Source organism: Pleurodeles waltl, chromosome 8 (assembly GCF_031143425.1).
Source record: "Pleurodeles waltl isolate 20211129_DDA chromosome 8, aPleWal1.hap1.20221129, whole genome shotgun sequence".
Classification (NCBI taxonomy): domain Eukaryota; kingdom Metazoa; phylum Chordata; class Amphibia; order Caudata; family Salamandridae; genus Pleurodeles; species Pleurodeles waltl.
The window spans coordinates 217,617,842-217,635,515 of NC_090447.1; positions in this window are offsets into that span (position 1 = coordinate 217,617,842).

Here is a 17,674-nt window from a genome sequence, read left to right on the forward strand (position 1 = left end):
GAGATGCCGTTTAAAAGCAAACTGCCTAAACTAGAAGATGAAAATTTGACCAGTATGACAATATTTCATTCTCAGACCATTTGTTGAAACGTCTGATCAATTTAACATGGCAGATTTTGAAATTCATGGGTGAAGAAATATTTAAGGAATCTGTTTTTGTGGTGAGAAACAAGATTATAAAGTGTTTTAGGTAATGCAGGAATGGGAGATACTGGAAAGAGAAGCAGACATTTCTTGTGGACAAACAACTAAGGGGGCCATTCTGACCCTGGCGGTCTAAGACCGCCAGGGCCACGAATCACGGAAGCACCACCAACAGGCTGGCGGTGCTTCCTAGCCCATTCTGACCGCTGCGGTAAAGCCGCTGTCAGAAAACCGGGGCCGGCGGTTTCCCGCCGATTTTGCCCCGTCTGCACCAGCATGTTTCTGGCGGTTGTCACTGCCAGGAAGAGGCTGGCGGGAACGGGTGTCTTGGGGCCCCCTAACAGGGCCCCGGCCGGCTTTTCACTGGCTGCCTAGCAGACAGTGAAAAGCGCGACGGGTGCAACTGCACCAGTCGCACGGCCGCAACACCGCCGACTCCATTCGGAGCCGGCTTCTGTGTTGCAGCCCTCCTTCCCACTGGGCCGGCGGCCGCTAACATAGTTAGCGCCCGCAGGCCCAGCGGGAAGGTCAGAATGCCGGCAGCGGTCTTTTGACCGCGTAGCGGCCAAATGGCGGTTCCCGCCTGGCGGGCGGCAACCGCCACCCGCCAGAGTCGGAATGACCACCTAAGTGTCTGGTCGTCATAAACGTGGCACCTGTAAACTATGTGAATCCACTGTATTTGAGCACAGCGGTAAAATGTACTAGCATAAATACTTTAAGAATTGCGGAACCTGTAATGTGATATACACAGTGCAATCTTCATGCAGCGAATTGTGTATTGGAGAAACCAAGAGAGAGGATACATTGTACATTTAAGTAGCATTATTCTGAATTTCGAACTAAGGGACATATGTCTAAAAGAATACCAAATCGGAAAATAATCATGCCTTATTTTACCACAACATACTGATCAGAATTTACATACAATAATGAAATAAATCATTTAGGTGGTCATTCAAACCTCGGCGGTAAAGGGCGCTTACCGCCAGACAGAAGACGGCCATAACACCGCCGCGGTAAACCGCCACGGTCATTCTGACCCACACTAGGCAAACCGCCAAAATACCGCCATCCACAAAAGTCCGTCATAACAAAGGTCAGCGATAAACTGGCGATGACCAAACTTCCACCGTCACGCCAACAGAAATACCCCCATGCCATTACGACCCACGAATCCACGCGGCGGTCTTTCAACCGCAGTATTCTATTGGCGGTACACACCGCCGCAGTCGAAATACACATACACCTACAAAACACTACCACATTGGACAATTCGAAAAATACACACACCTGATACACATACACACACCACTCCCACACACCCAATACAATATAAAACACACACCCACATCACCCACAAACCCCTACGGCCAAAAATTTTGAACGAAGACCAGAGAGAGACACCACAGCCAACTACCAAGCATCCACAGGCACACAATACCAATACCCACACAACTTCCACGCACCTCACACAACACACCACTAAATAGCACCCCACCTATCACTACACACTCCACCCCACACATCATCCACACCACCCCATGGCACCTCAAAGACACCCCAAGTTCTCAGATGCTGAACTCAGGGTCACGGTGGAGGAAATCCTACGAGTAGAGCCCCAGCTGTTCGGGACACAGGTGCAGCACAACACCATTGCCAGGAAGATGGAGCTATGGAGCAGAATAGTGGACAGGGTCAACGCTGTGGGACAACACCCAAGAAATCGGGATGACATCAGGAAGAGGTGGAACGACCTACGGGGGAAGGTGCGTTCCATGGTATCAAGGCACAACATCGCGGTACAGCGGACTGGCGGCGGACCCCCACCTCCTCCCCCAGAATTTACAACATGGGAGGAGCAAGTCTTGAACATCCTGCATCCTGAGGGCCTCGCTGGAGTATCTGGAGGAATGGACTCTGGTAAGTCTCATCTTCACTACTTCATCCCCCCCACCCCACCTGCATGCCAACTCATACCCCCATCCCTCACCCCCTTCACAACTACCCCTTGCAAATGTCTCAACATCACAACCCACCCATTCCAAAACTTAGCCCTCCTTGCGGCCCCAAAGCATGGACACCCATCACCAAAGCATGCCCAATGCACATACCCATCACCCCCCCCCAAAACACCGTCACAACAGCCCCCACAAAGGAATGCCAGCACTGGGGTACACTGGCACCCACCCATTGCACGCCATTGGCACACACAGAAGCAATAACCATACTTTTATACCCCTGCAGGACCCGAACGCCAGGTCACCGCGCAGGAGGGTCCACAAATGTCTCCTCCACCCCCAGAAGAGGCCCACAGTGATGACAGCAGCTCTGTCTCCCTGGATCTAGATGACCAGCCCGGTCCATCGGGGACCTCTGGACAGTCGGTTCCCCTCGGACAGGCACAACCTTAAACTGCCCCTGCTCCACTTCCCACAGGCATTTGGACAATGCACCTGTGAACCTGATAGTCTGGACTCTGCCATGGACAATCCTCCACCATCACCCCTCACCGATTTGCAACCACCCATCCAAATTAGAGCACTTGAATAAACACACTTATTGCACATAAACAATCTGGAGTATGTCTGTGATTTTAACAAATGTATTAGACATGTCAGTGCCAAAATTGTTATTCACATTGTGATGCCAACAAACCGCTGTCACACAGCTGTAGTCCATGGGGAAACTAAGCAGATGTCACGCAGTGGGGCCCACAGCTCTGAAAACGGAAGGGAAAGTCACAACACAGTTACCATACACTGGGGGAAAAAGTCAGACAGTAGAGAGGTAGGAGTCTTTAAGTAAATGTAATATGCCGGTGTCTACTCTTACCTGTGTGTCACTGAAAGTATTGCTCTATTACTGTGTTCCTGTTGTCTATGTCGTCCTCTTCGGCTTCCTCTTCTTCACTCTCCACAGGCTCCACAGCTGCTACAACACCACCATCTGGACCATCCTCCTGCAGAAAAGGCACCTGGCGGCGCAAAGCCAGGTTGTGAAGCATACAGCAGGCCACGATGATCTGGCACACCTTCTTTGGTGAGTACATTAGGGATCCACCTGTCATATGGAGGCACCTGAACCTGGCCTTCAGGAGGCCAAAGGTGCGTTCGATCACCCTCCTAGTCCGCCCATGGGCCTCATTGTAGCGTTCCTCTGCCCTGGTCCTGGGATTCCTCACTGGGGTCAATAGCCAGGAAAGGTTGGGGTAACCAGAATCCCCTAATAGCCACACACGGTGCCTCTGGAGTTGACCCATCACATACGGGATGTTGCTATTCCGCAGGATGTAGGCATCATGCACAGAGCCAGGGAACTTGGCATCAACATGGGAGATGTACTGGTCTGCCAAACAGACCATTTGTACATTCATCGAATGATAACTTTTCCTGTTCCTGTACACCTGTTCACTTTCTCTGGGGGGGTACCAAAGCCACATGGGTCCCATCAATGTCACCTATGATGTTGGGGATATGTCCATGGGCATAGAAGTCACCCTTCACTGTAGCCAAATCCCCCACCTCAGGGAAAACGATGTAGCTCCGCATGTGTTTGAGCAGGGCAGACAACTCTCTGGACAACACCTTGGAAAACATAGGTTGAGACATCCCTGATGATATGACCACTGTTGTTTGAAATGACCCACTTGCTAAGAAATGTTGTACTGACAGCACCTGCACTAGAGGGGGGATCCCTGTGGGTAGGCGGATGGGTGACATCAGGTCTGCCTCCAGCTAGGCACACAGTTCATGTATAGTGGCTCGGTCAAGCCTGTATGTCAGAATGACATGTCGTTCCTCCATTGTCGACAGGTCCACCAGCAGTCTGTACACGGGAAGATTCCTCCATCTCCTCGCATTGCCAAACGGACGGTGCCTAGGAAGGACAACAGCGAGCACAGAGTCAATCAACCCACAGGTATGTTCCCACAGTTTGCACACAACACGATTCACTATGCATTGAATGGTGTGTATGAGTGTTGAGGAAAGGCCTAGGTATGTGTGACGCAGTAGAAATTAAGCCATGTGGGCCCTTGAAATGGCGGCTGCCTGACCTGTGAAGTGTGACAATGGGATGTGAGGTCAATGTGCTGGCGTGGCACACCGTGGCGGTAGGCGGTCGAAGACTGTGGCGCAAAGCTGCATTGGTTAACATTGAAACCAATGGGTTTCAGGAGCCAATGACAATGTGCGCCGGCGGTCGCAGTACGCACCGCCGCGGTACATACCGCCGTGGGCATGACCGCCATTTTCTATCAGCTTAATCACTCGATACCTGATCTTCCACAGGAGAGGACCTACACTGCAAGTGCTGCTGTGACCTCGGTCTGGAAGAGACAATGGCTGCTGCGACTGGGGAAAGGGCCCCTGCCTTCACTTCTGAAGAATTGGAGAAACTCGTGGATGGGGTCCTCCCCCAGTATGCGCTACTCTACGGTCCTCCAGACCAACAGGTAAGTACACTGGGAGCATGCTTTGTGGGCAATGCCTGGGTTGAGTCGGGTGGATGAAAGATGGTGGGGAGGGGAGCGATTGAGTCATGCATCAGACGACAGATGAGAGCATGTGCCACATGGCAAGGGTGGGGGTGGGGGGCCACTCACATCGAGCATGCAGAAGGTGATGACAATTTTTCTCTCCCTGTACATGTCACATAGGTCAGCGCCCACCAGAAAATCGTGATTTGGCGTGCCATCGCCAAGGACGTCCGGACCCTGGGGGTCCACAACAGACGGGGCACCCACTGCTGGAAGAGGTGGGAGGACATCCGCCGTGGGAGCAGGAAGACGGCGGAAGCTCTGCTGGGGATGGCCTCCCAACGTAGGAGGGGTGCCAGTCGTCAATTGACCCCACTGATGTCCCGGATCCTTGCGGTGGCCTACCCTGATTTGGATGGGCGCGTGAGGACATCACAGCAGACACAAGGGGGTGAGTACACTCTCATTCTGGTGACTTTGCGCGCAGTGGAGGTGTCTGGGTGGGGGAGGAGGGCTGTGGGTCTCCCTAGGCCAGGGCGAATTCTGTAGGCTAGGCCCCTCCGTAAGGCATGGCCCTGTGCCCCCGCCCCCCACCTCTGTAGGGTGCCAAGTTCAAGTATCCATGGCCCTGTGTCATCTATGTGTGCAGTTGTCGTCGATAGGCTTGTAGGCCATGTCCCACGGATTGCGTAGTGGACCCCAAGTGCGCCGCGTAGTGCAGGGGGCTTCTGTGTCTGTCTCGTCCGCCAACGGTAGCAGTAATCCATGCACTCAACATGTCTTTTTTTCTCCCCCCCCCCTTTTTTGTGGTCTTCCTGTTCATGTGTGCATCAGCATCATCAGGCGGAGGAGAAGTGGCATCGGAGCACGAGGGAGCTGCATCTCACATGGCCATGGCGGGCCATGCAACTGACTCGGATTTCACCAGTGAGACGGAGGGCGAGGGGAGCTCCACAGCGGGGACTCGTGCTGATGTCAGTGGCAGCGACTTGTCCTCTGAAGGGAGCTCCCTTGTGGTGGCGGCAACATCCGTGCCCCCCGCAACAACAGGTACAGCCGCCACCCAGCGTACCAGCACCGCCCTCCCAGCAGCCCCTCAGCCTTCGCCCTGTGCCGGCTCACCTAGGAAGGTGGGCATCTCCTTCGCCCCAGGCACCTCAGGCACTGCCCCAGTCACCGCTGCTGCCCTCAGTGAGGAGGTCATTGACCTCCTGAGGACCATCATTGTTGGGCAGTCTACCCTTTTGAATGCCATCCAGGGTGTAGAAAGGGAGGTGCACCGGAGTAATGCATACCTGGAGGGAATTCATTCGGGTCAGGCTGCCCATCAGCGATCGTTCAACGCTCTGGCCTCAGCACTGACGGCAGCAATTGTCCCTGTCTCTAGCCTCCCCCCTCCAACTTCCTCCACCCAGACCCAATCCCCAGTACCTCTGCCTATCCCAGACACACCATCAGACCAGCCTGCACACACCTCAACACCCAAGGGAAGCTCATCCAGACATAAGCACCACACATCACACAAGCATTCACACAAGCAACATCCACATGCAGACATACCAACAGCCACTGCCTCCACTGTGTCACCCTCCTCCTCGTCTCCCCCCTCCCTCCCTGTGACGTCTCCACTCACACTTGCATGCACAACATCTTCAGCCACTACGTCCATCACCAGCACACCCACCAGAACACTCCGCACACGTGCAGTCACCACCCCCACTACCATTTACACGTCCCCTGTGTCCTCTCCCAGTGTGTTTGTCACCCCCTCTTCCAAACCACACAAACGCAAGCAGCCACCCACCCAACAGCCATCCACCTCACGACAGCCTCCAGCCCAAGCACCTGCACCCAAAGACACCAGACTTCACACTCCTACAACCACATCCTCTTCCTCCACTCCCATACCCACTACACCAGCCTGTCACTCTCTTTCCAAATTGCTTTTCCTTGCCAACCTTAACCTCTTTCCAACAACTCCCCCACCCCATCCATCTCATAAGACTGCAATCAGCATCTCAGCCACCACCAAACCAGGACCTATCAGGACTGTTGTCCAAGGACTGTGGAGTCCCCCACCCTCAAGGGCAACAACTCCGGCGAGGAGCCAAGGCACGGCCAGCCCACCCCCGGAAAAGCACCCAAAAGTTAGCAGTGCCCGGCGCGAGAGGCCACGGACACCAGGGACCAAAATCCCTACCCTGGCTCCGTCTGGAAGTGGGGTGCCACCTGGCACACCGCCAAAGGTGTCAAAGGGCCACAGACGACCAGGGAAGGGTGGGAAGGGCAGCACGCCCGACAAGTCCGGCAGCAGGCCAGCTGCCCAGGAGTGCCCCACCAGCCCCCTCCCAGGTGTGCAGGAGGACACCCAGAGGCCCGGTACGGCAGCCCAGGAGGGCCCCGCAAGCCAACAGACAGATGGGCAGGAAGGCCCTGACAGCCACATGCCAGGTGGCGAGTGACACCCATGCCTGGACCGGAACCGCTGAACTGGGCCCTTTCAAACAAGCACCGCTGAACTGGGCCCTTTCAATCAAGCACCGCTGAACTGGGCAGCGCCGTCTCAAGCACCGCTGAACTGGGCACCGCCGTCTCAAGCTCCGCTGAACTGGGCACCACCGTCTCAAGCACCGCTGAACAGGGCACCGCCATCTCAAGCACCGCTGAACAGGGCACCGCTGTCTCAAGCACCGCTGAACAGGGCATCACCGTCTCAAGCACCGCTCTGCTGGGCCCTTCATCTCAAGCACCGCTGAACTGGGCCCTTCATCTCAAGCACCGCTCCGCTGGGCCCTTCATCTCAAGCACCGCTCCGCTGGGCACCGCCGTCTCAAGAACCGCTGAACTGGGCACCACCATCTCAAGCACCGCTGAACAGGGCACCGCCGTCTCAAGCACCGCTGAACTGGGCCCTTCATCTCAAGCACCGCTCCGCTGGGCCCTTCATCTCAAGCACCGCTCCGCTGGGCACCGCCGTCTCAAGAACCGCTGAACAGGGCACGCCGTCTCAAGAACCGCTGAACAGGGCACGCCGTCTCAAGCACCGCTGAACAGGGCACCGCCGTCTCAAGCACCGCTGAACTGGGCACCGCCGTCTCAAGAACCGCTGAACTGGGCACCGCCATCTCAAGCACCGCTGAACAGGGCCCTTCATCTCAAGCACCGCTCCGCTGGGCCCTTCATCTCAAGCACCGCTCCGCTGGGCACCGCCGTCTCAAGAACCGCTGAACTGGGCACCGCCGTCTCAAGCACCGCTGAACAGGGCCCTTCATCTCAAGCACCGCTCCGCTGTGCCCTTTATCTCAAGCACCGCTCCGCTGGGCACCGCCGTCTCAAGAACCGCTGAACTGGGCACCACCGTCTCAAGCACCGCTGAACAGGGCATCGCCGTCTCAAGCACTGCTGAACTGGGCACCGCCGTCTCAAGCACTGCTCCGCTGGGCCCTTCATCTCAAGCACCGCTCCGCTGGGCCCTTCATCTCAAGCACCGCTCCGCTGGGCACCGCCATCTCGAGAACCGCTGAACTGGGCACCGCCGTCTCAAGCACCGCTGAACAGGGCCCTTCATCTCAAGCACCGCTCCGCTGGGCCCTTCATCTCAAGCACCGCTCCGCTGGGCACCGCCGGCCCAAGAACCGCTGAACTGGGGACCGCCGTCTCAAGAACCGCTGAACAGGGCACCGCCGTCTCAATCACCGCTGAACAGGGCACCGCCGTCTCAAGCACCGCTGAACTGGGCACTGCCGTCTCAAGCACCGCTCCGCTGGGCCCTTCATCTCAAGCACCGCTCCGCTGGGCCCTTCATCTCAAGCACCGCTCGCTGGGCCCTTCATCTCAAGCACTGCTCCGCTGGGCCCTTCATCTCAAGCACCGCTCCGCTGGGCCCTTCATCTCAAGCACTGCTGAACTGGGCCCTTCATCTCAAGCACCCCTCCGCTGGGCCCTTCATCTCAAGCACCGCTGCGCTGGGCCCTTCATCTCAAGCACTGCTCCGCTGGGCCCTTCATCTCAAGCACTGCTCCGCTGGGCACCGCCGTCTCAAGAACAGCTGAACTGGGCACCGCCGTCTCAAGCACTGCTGAACAGGGTCCTTCATCTCAAGCACCGCTCCGCTGGGCCCTTCTTCTCAAGCACCGCTCCGCTGGGCACCGCCATCTCAAGAACCGCTGAACTGGGCACTGCTGTCTCAAGCACCGCTCCGCTGGGCCCTTCATCTCAAGCACCGCTCCGCTGGGCACCGCCGTCTCAAGAACCGCTGAACTGGGCACCGCCGTCTCAAGCACCGCTGAACTGGGCACCGCCGTCTCAAGCACCGCTGAACAGGGCACCGCCGTCTCAAGCACCCCTGAACAGGGCCCTTCATCTCAAGCACCGCTCCGCTGGGCCCTTCATCTCAAGCACCACTGAACTGGGCCCTTCATCTCAAGCACTGCTCCGCTGGGCCCTTCATCTCAAGCACCGCTCCGCTGGGCACCGCCGTCTCAAGAACCGCTGAACTGGGCCCTTCATCTGAAGCACCGCTGGCCCATTGGCGGAAGGGGCAGGCCCGCATCTGTGTCGGGCAGGGCTGCACGAAGCACTCTGGGCACTAGTCCCCCTCCAGTACCAGTGGAGACTGTTATCCACTTGAGAGACTGTGGCTTTGCACTCCCCAGGATTGAACAGTGGGCAAGCCACCCACTGTAGAGACTTGAGAGACTGTGGCTTTGCACTCCCCAGGATATGGCAGTGGGCAACCCACCCACTGTAGAGACTTGTGAGACTGTGGCTTTGCACTCCCCAGGATGGTACAGTGGGCAACCCACCCACTGTAGAGACTTGTGAGACTGTGGCTTTGCACTCCCCAGGATGGGACAGTGGCCATGGAGGCCCCTCGTGGATCTGGCGTCGTGTACTCATGTGGCTGAGGTGCCCCCCCCTTCCCTTCCCCCTGAGGTGCCTGTAGTTTTTCTATCTGATGCCCCTGCAGTGTTCTCTCCGTTGGTGTCAGGTATCTTGTGTGGGCCTTGCCCATGTGATTTGGGCCCAGTGGTCCACGGACAATGACAGCTAGAATTATCGGACTTTTAATATTTATGTATATATTAGTTTTAAATGTGTGATATTTATATAAGGCAATAATACAATATATTTGACTGTTTATGGCCTATTCCTTTTGTCTTTGCATTCTTTCGGGGAGGTTTGGGGGTTGTAACAGTGATGTATTGCTATGCATTGATGTGTGTGTTGTAGTGGGTGGGGGTGGGTGTGTCGTGTATGTGTGTCCCCGTAATATTTTCTCCTCCCCCCTCCCCTGTGTCGTAGGTGTAGTACTCACCGTTGTCTTCTGCGCCGGCGTTCGTGCTCCTGGAAGAGGAGCAGGAATACAATAGCTGGTAGAATGTGTAATTCGGGTTCCATGCTGTCCAGATTCCTCGTGGGGTGTATGGAGGTGAGCGTTTTCGGTTTGAAATGTCTGTTTCCGCCGTGTTTTTATCGGCGGGGCTACCGCCCCGGAAAAGGTGGCGGATTGGTGGGTTGTGATAGGGTGGGCGGTACATTGTCTTCCGCCTGTCTGTTGGCGGTGACAGCCCCGCTGTTTGTTTGTCCCGCCGTGGCGGTCGGAGTGTTAAAGTGGCGGTCTCAGTTGGCGGTTTCCGCCAGGGTCTGAATTCCATTTTTTTAACCGCCAGCCTGTTGGCGGGTTAGCCGCCGCTTTAACACCGACCGCCAGGGTTGGAATGACCCCCTTAATCATTTAATCCTTTTAAAAATAAGTTTTTGTTTTTATTTTTAAAACCTGTGACTTGGTCCTAACACAATTTTAATGGACGGAATTAAACATTCCCAAGTTATCTGATGTATTGCATATGTCAATATATATTATGCAAAACACATAGGTCCTCCCTACGAGTCTGGTAGTCTTAAGACTGCCAGACTCGCGGTCGGACCGCCGCGATCCTGGCGATTCGACCGCCACATATGGTGCACTTTGTATGCAGTCCACAATTTTGACACCCCTGGTGCTACATCGAGCCTTGCCAAGGCATCATGGATGCAAGGTGGATGTCATCTGATAGAGGGGGTTGGAAACTTCCCACCTGCTATTATAAGGTTTGGTAAAGCTACATTCATGTGTCCTGGTTTTAGACCTGATCTGACAATACATTACAAGGGGGCACATCATTGCTCATGATGTGCCCACATGTACAAATAATGAAAAGTCCCTATAAAATGTGGGCAAACCCTGAAAAGCACATCAAAGTCGTCAACAGGTTTTGTAGCTATTGCCCCCTACCCTGTGCAAAATGTGTAATGCTGCACACACACGGTGGCTGTATGTGTGCCCTTAGGGACACAGTAAGATTGGCATTGCAGTGGGTGCTGCTACAGTATTCTTATCTATTGAACAACATGTGCACATGCATGCCAGACATCACCTAAGTACCAGGCACACACTAAGCATTCACAATATATGCACATGTGATGTGACCAAGATCACTCACAAATATAATGATGTTTAGACCATGTTGGCAAATCTGCTGAGATCTAGCTTGTGACAATCCATAGACATTTCACACAACCATCTGGAGGTGAGTTGTGTACTAATTGTGCACTCTACTGACTGTTTCCCAGCACAATATGGCTCCTCGCATGACTGCATCCTCAATTTATATCTGAAGGGCACTGAGACACCAGTGGTGCAATTGTCTCCTACATAAACCCTCTAGAGACTTCTATACATTTCCTTCATCTGTACCATTTCCTGAGTAACTGCAAGCTTTGTGTGGTACATAGTGCTGACAAAAGTGGTGTGACAAAGTTGTTGGCAACAGGCATGCTAATCACATAAATGGCAGCTCTGACACCTATCACGAATTACATCAATGTATATGTGGCCATGCTTTGCAGTTCCTAACACCCACAATTCCATAGCAGCACACGTTGCCATTTTTGCAACAATCAAGCCATTCTCAATACTCAACATTGCATCACACATGATGTCACCATCCTAACTCTGATGATATCATAGGATTGGTCACAAAAACCTTCATTAATTGCATTGCACATGTCACACTGTCTCACACAAAACTCTGGATTGCCACACATGACTCACAAGGTGACACTCACTGGCAGCACTGAGCTCTTCAAATCTGGGCCCTCTCCACAGGTGTAGGGTGGAGGCCCACCTGCAATACATGAAAGGAAAACGTAGCTTTGTGATATTTGGACATTTCTCTGCAAGGACGATAGTTTTAAAATCAACTTGTCAAGCTAAGTGAGCTAGTCAACCTATTGGTAGATCAGACCAACAGTCAAACATCTATTATCTGTCAGTCAGACATTGGGTCAGACAATGGAGATCCTGGCACCTACAAAGCATCACGTCCCCTGATACTCCAGTGGTGCTTCTAACTGCACCATATGCACATGCAATTGTCATGCAGGTGTTTTGCTGCTTTACATATCCATGACAATATGGGGCTGCATGACACATTATTCTTCATCTGAGGGGTATTCAATGGTTGTTGCAGTGGCCATCCCATTGTAACATGCATAGCTTTTGACCCTGCCCCAGCGGTTGAAGACATCTATCTCATTGTCACTGCAAAAAGAGGGACAACTGCCCATGGGTTATGTGAGTATTGCAAAGTGTTGAGGAATGCTTTGATATATCCATGTTTCTTGTTTGTAATATGTGTGTGTCATTATAAGGCATGCACACTTATGCTATTATGCCATGGCAGTTCATTTATGCTTATTTAGTTGTTCCTGCCTGCACATTAACTGATTGAAATTATGGATGTCTTGCCAATACTGTGGGGCCTGTCATTGTTGTAGTGGTATAACATTAATTCCCCAGGAAGCGATACCAATATGCGTATAGACACTTGCCTCAAGACAGACACACTTGCTCTGTGGTCCAAGGATGCCTGTGTTGGTGCACGTTTCAGAGTAATGTGCTAGTGCTGATGCAGATGCAGGCCTACCCCATACAATCTGTAAGACGAGGCATGCCTGTGGCAAATTCAGCACATGTGTGTGGGGTAATAGACACATTTTGGGTTGTATGTGATACACAATGTACAGGAAGAGGAAAGTGCTAGTACTCTGGACCCAGTGCATAGTCAAGCTCCCTTAAATGGCATTTGCCAATGACACAAAGGGACAGATGTAAGAAAAGTGGTGCTGCAACCAGTGCATCACTACAGTCCTTGTGGCCCTTAGTGCACCCCTTTCCCCGCTATTTGTGTGCCTTATGAAACATATAGCGCAGCATGGTGCAGGTAGGGGGCAACTGCATCAATTTATATGGACCCAAATGTTGTACTCAGCAGGAGTAGCAACAAAAAGATTAGCACAACTTCTGCTAAGTATATAGGGGCCCATCATATACAATGATATGGCCCTTTATAGCACCTTCTCTGAGCAGCTGCTCAAAGTGCAGGAAATATGGCAATAGGAATTGTATCATATTTCGCAGAGCCATGTACTTTAGCCCCCGACACAGGTGTAGTGCCCCCCTCCCATACCTGATGCCTGGTGCAGGCCTCATGTTCTGGTCGTCTCAACTAAGTGGCGCTATGCATTCATCACACCACTTTGTTATGATTGCGCAGAAAAGATGACAATTCTGCCCTAGTTCTGCTTCAATACAATATGTCCAGATCCTTTGATGAAACACGCTGCACTCAACCTTACCACCACCTGTCATGCACATGCAAATAATGGTGTTGCTATGCAAATGGGATATCTACCAACTGCTCAACCAATCTGAAACCCCAGGTGATCCAATAGGTCTTGCTTCCTTAAGATCAGGTCAGCCCAACTGTGTTCAAGTTGGTAGACATTGCGTCCAGCTCTAAAACTTCTTGTTAGGTGGTGGAGCACCTTGCCTCACTGCAGCTTCCTGGCCTCTGTCGGGTAGCCCTTGATAACGCGGCCACCCAAAACAAGCATCATTGTCAGGTAGTTCTGCACAGGCCATATAAAGCCAAACAGTTCATTAGCCGTCATCTTTGACATCCTCCCTTTCCCAGGCTTGATGCAGTGTTTGTATTCTACAAATGTATTTGCAGCAAAAAAAATTAAGATAAAACTACACCGCTTACCCCAGATACACAACAAACTATCCTACCACTAGACAAACACCCAACACTACAGTAACGGATACAGGACAAATAAACTACAGAAGACTGATTAAAAGACAACAATGACAGAACAGCAACAGAACACAGCACAAAACACTCCAAAAACTCCAATCAACCAACAACACGAGCTCCACACTCCCTCACACAGTCACAGACAATAAGACTGTGAAGTGAAAGTGAACTCACTGTATCATGTATGCAGGCAGGATGCCCTGTTTTATCACTTCCTGGGCATGTGTGTTGCATTTTCAGATATGTGACTTTTTTTCAATGCATGACAGTCATGCGTCGATTGTTTCCCACTGTGCCTGACAAGGCCTGTGGACTTGTATTGACGCTCAGGGGCCAGACATCATTTTTCTGCACAAGAAGGTATGAAGTTTAGGCATTTGCGTCTAAATTTTAACGCATGTCCGTCATTCATGATATTTCTTCCCATGCAGGCTGACCAGGTCTGTGGCTGTGCGACTGGTGCACAGGGGCCGGGCATAATTTTTTTGGGCTTGCAAAGTATGGAATTTAGCCGTTTGCATCAAACATTTTTGACACATGACGGGAACGCTGGGAAATTATCTAGAAAGGCAAACAGTGCACCCAGATTTAAATACCATGTCATGGGGCTATGCAATTATTTTGTCAGAATGGTATGACTACTTGAGTGTACATGGCGTTCATATCTTATGGTGACATTGGTATGTTTAACTAATATGTGTGTTGATGTGTGTGATGTATGCGATGACTGATAGCGTGTGCATATGTGCTTGTGTAGGTAGACTGTGTCCCCCTACATGTTAGCAGATGTGTACTATGAGTATACATATGTGTTCTAACACATATTTGTGGGTGTAACACATTGTTATCTCTGATATACAACTACATATACCAACAACACAATAGATATGATGGGCTATATTCTATACATGGCAAAGCATGTGACAGCCATGACAAATTGTACTCAGAGGATGGAGTGGACTATGGCTCAGTTAAATTCATGTTACCCCTGGCAATGTGTGTGCATATGTGTCCACTCTGTGGTGTGTTGTTGGTTTAGCCCTCATGATGCTCTGCTACATGTGTGAGATATAGGCCCTCATTATGAACATGGTGGTCCGTTCCGCACCGCCGGCAGTGGCGGTAGAAACCTCCAACAGAGGAGCGGTCCGGACTGCCAAATAATGAACCATACGAAACTCACTCATCCCGCGCACCACCCACCGCCAGGAAAGGAGTCCCGCTGACGACAGCAGAGACCGCCCACAGGCCATCATAAAGGCACAACCCACCCATCAAATTATGAACCACCATTCTGCTGCCAGTTCCGGGGCGGGAACCACTGCCACACAAAGCCAGGCGGAAAAAGAACAAATAGAAGGAAACACTCACCGGAGGTCAACAAAAAGTGCAGCGGCAGCCATGGACAGAGAGCTGCAGATCATGCCAGCCTTGCTTCTTTCCATATATCTACACGACCGAGACCGCAGACGAAGACGACGACGGTAAGTACTGCAACCTACAAAACAAGGGAGGAAAGGGCAAAGTTATATAGCCACCCACTTCACCCACCCCGCAAAGCCCCCCCAACCCTTCCCAGCAGCAATAGTCAGACACCCCACACCAAGAGGGACGTACCAGACCGAAGGCCACTGCAACTTGGCCAAGGGCATACAATAGTACCACAGCCATAAATTATTTTCACAAACACCTGGGTGGAACTGCGTGCAGCCCAAACACAAGCCACACAGAAACTTTATTCAGTAGCTCAGTGAGCTAAATGATGCTAACAGGGCCAATGGCCAGTCCATAAACAGTCAATTGTCCTTGGCCACAACTGGCCACACCTGACTCCCACAAGTGCTGGACACTCCACTCAACAGGGCACCATAGGGGGATCCAGGTACCTCACGGAATGGGGGTGGGGGTGGTAGTGGGGATTTATGACGGGGGTGGGACTTAGACTTGTGTGAGGAGGTTGGAAGGGGGGAGGGCTTCTCTTTTGAAGGGGGTGGGGAATGTTTGGTGCAGGCAGAGCAGGATGCCTTAGACTCTGAGCGGGCCTTCTTCTTAACTGTAGAAGGGGCACGGGAATGGGAAGGCTGGACCGGGGTGGGCTGCCATGTGGAAGGAGCGGAAAGGGCAAGGAGGTGGGCAAGTTTCGGGACAAGACGGGGTGGGTCAGTGGGTTCAAACAGGTCTACATGGGAGAGGAAATGTTTTGGGAGCAATTGTGGTGGTCATGGATGAGGGTGTGGGAGTGGAGGCAGAGGGAGTTGATGTATGGGGTGTAGATGTGCGTTTAGTGGGTGTCGGTGACTGCTCAGTATGCTATGGTGTGGTGGATGTCTAATGGGTGGGGGTCTTGGTGCTTTTGAGTGTTTTGGGAGGTGGGGGGGTGGACACAGCAGGAGAAGACAGACAGCTAGTGTGGATATATGTTGGGTGGGTGTCTGCAAATCGGGTGAGTGTGTTGCATGTGTCAACTACAGTGGAGGTGGTGAGTGCAGGTGTGGTGTATGGGGTGCATGTATGGCTGTCTGCTATTGTGGTGAGTGCAGGAAGAGGAGCAGTAACAGTGAGTGACGGTGCAGTGCATGAGTGTGTACATGTAGACAGGGACAAACAGGGATGCGGAAGAGGCGGGCACACAGGGGGAAGTGGATGTTGTTGTGTGTGCAGGTGTCTGTTGGCTCTGTGAATGCTTGTGGTGGGATGTGTGGAGCTTGTATTTGAAAGTGTGTTTCTGGGGTGTTGATGTGGTTGACTGCATGTCTGAATGTGTGCATTGGATGCATGAAGGGAGTGGGGTACTGGAAGGGGTAGAGGAGGTTGGAGGGGGGGACGGAATGGCCAGGGAACCTGGCTGCTGTCCGAGAGGAGGCCAGAGCCTGAAAAGATCTCTGTAGGGCAGACACGGCACCGTGAATGCCATCCAGATAGGCATTAGTGTGCTGCACCTCTGGTGCTAGCCCCTGGATGGCATTGACGATGGTTGTCTGCCCTACAGAGATGGTTCTCAGGAGGTCAATAGCCTCCTCTGTGAGGGCAGCAAGGCTGACTGGGGCAGGGGAGGAGGTGCCTTTGGCGAAGGAGATGCCCACCTTTCTGGGTGGGTGGGCATGGGCAACTCGGTGGGGAGCAGGAGGGAGGGCGCTGATGGTATGGGTGGTGGCGGAAGATCTCATGGTTGTGATTTGTCCACTAGTGTCCTCCATTGCCGGAGGACCCCCATCGGAGGAGATTTCAGAGTCACTACCCCCTGTGGTGGTAGCCTCCCCTGTGAAAGTCCCCTCGCCCTCCCACCCACTGGTCCCCTGGGTATCCGTTGTCTGTGCCTCAGAGGATCCGTGGGCCGCTGCCTCCCCACTAGCCGGTGCCTCAGCTCCCTCGCCTGATGTTGATGCTGTACCAGACACACAAAAGAGAATAGAGATGGGGAGACAAAACAGGAAAGACACTTGTAAGTAGTTGAATGCTGATACACAATGGCCAGACATACACCTACCCAGCAGACACACCCAACAGGCAGCACCGTGCACTAGGACCATGACCATGGCCCTGACTACTGAGGAGTATAATGACCTACACCCATATCCTGTCATTGCATTGAAGCTAAGGTGAAACCTGACAGGGACACCCCTACACCCTTTTTGGGAGCAGACAGTAGCTGGACAAAAGTCAAAAACCCTGCTCTAAGCACCATGAGCCCTATCACACACAAACTCATCCTTCCAGGCTGAAGTATGGGCTGTGAGTACTCACCCCCTTGTGACTGCTGTGCAGCTTTCAAGCGCCCATCCAGGTCTGGGTACGCCACTGCCAGGATCCTTAGCATGAGGGGGGTCAGTGTCCGACGGGCACCCCTACCACGTTGGGAGGACTTCCCCAGCTGGGTCTCAGTGATCTTCCGCCCCCAGCGCCGCAG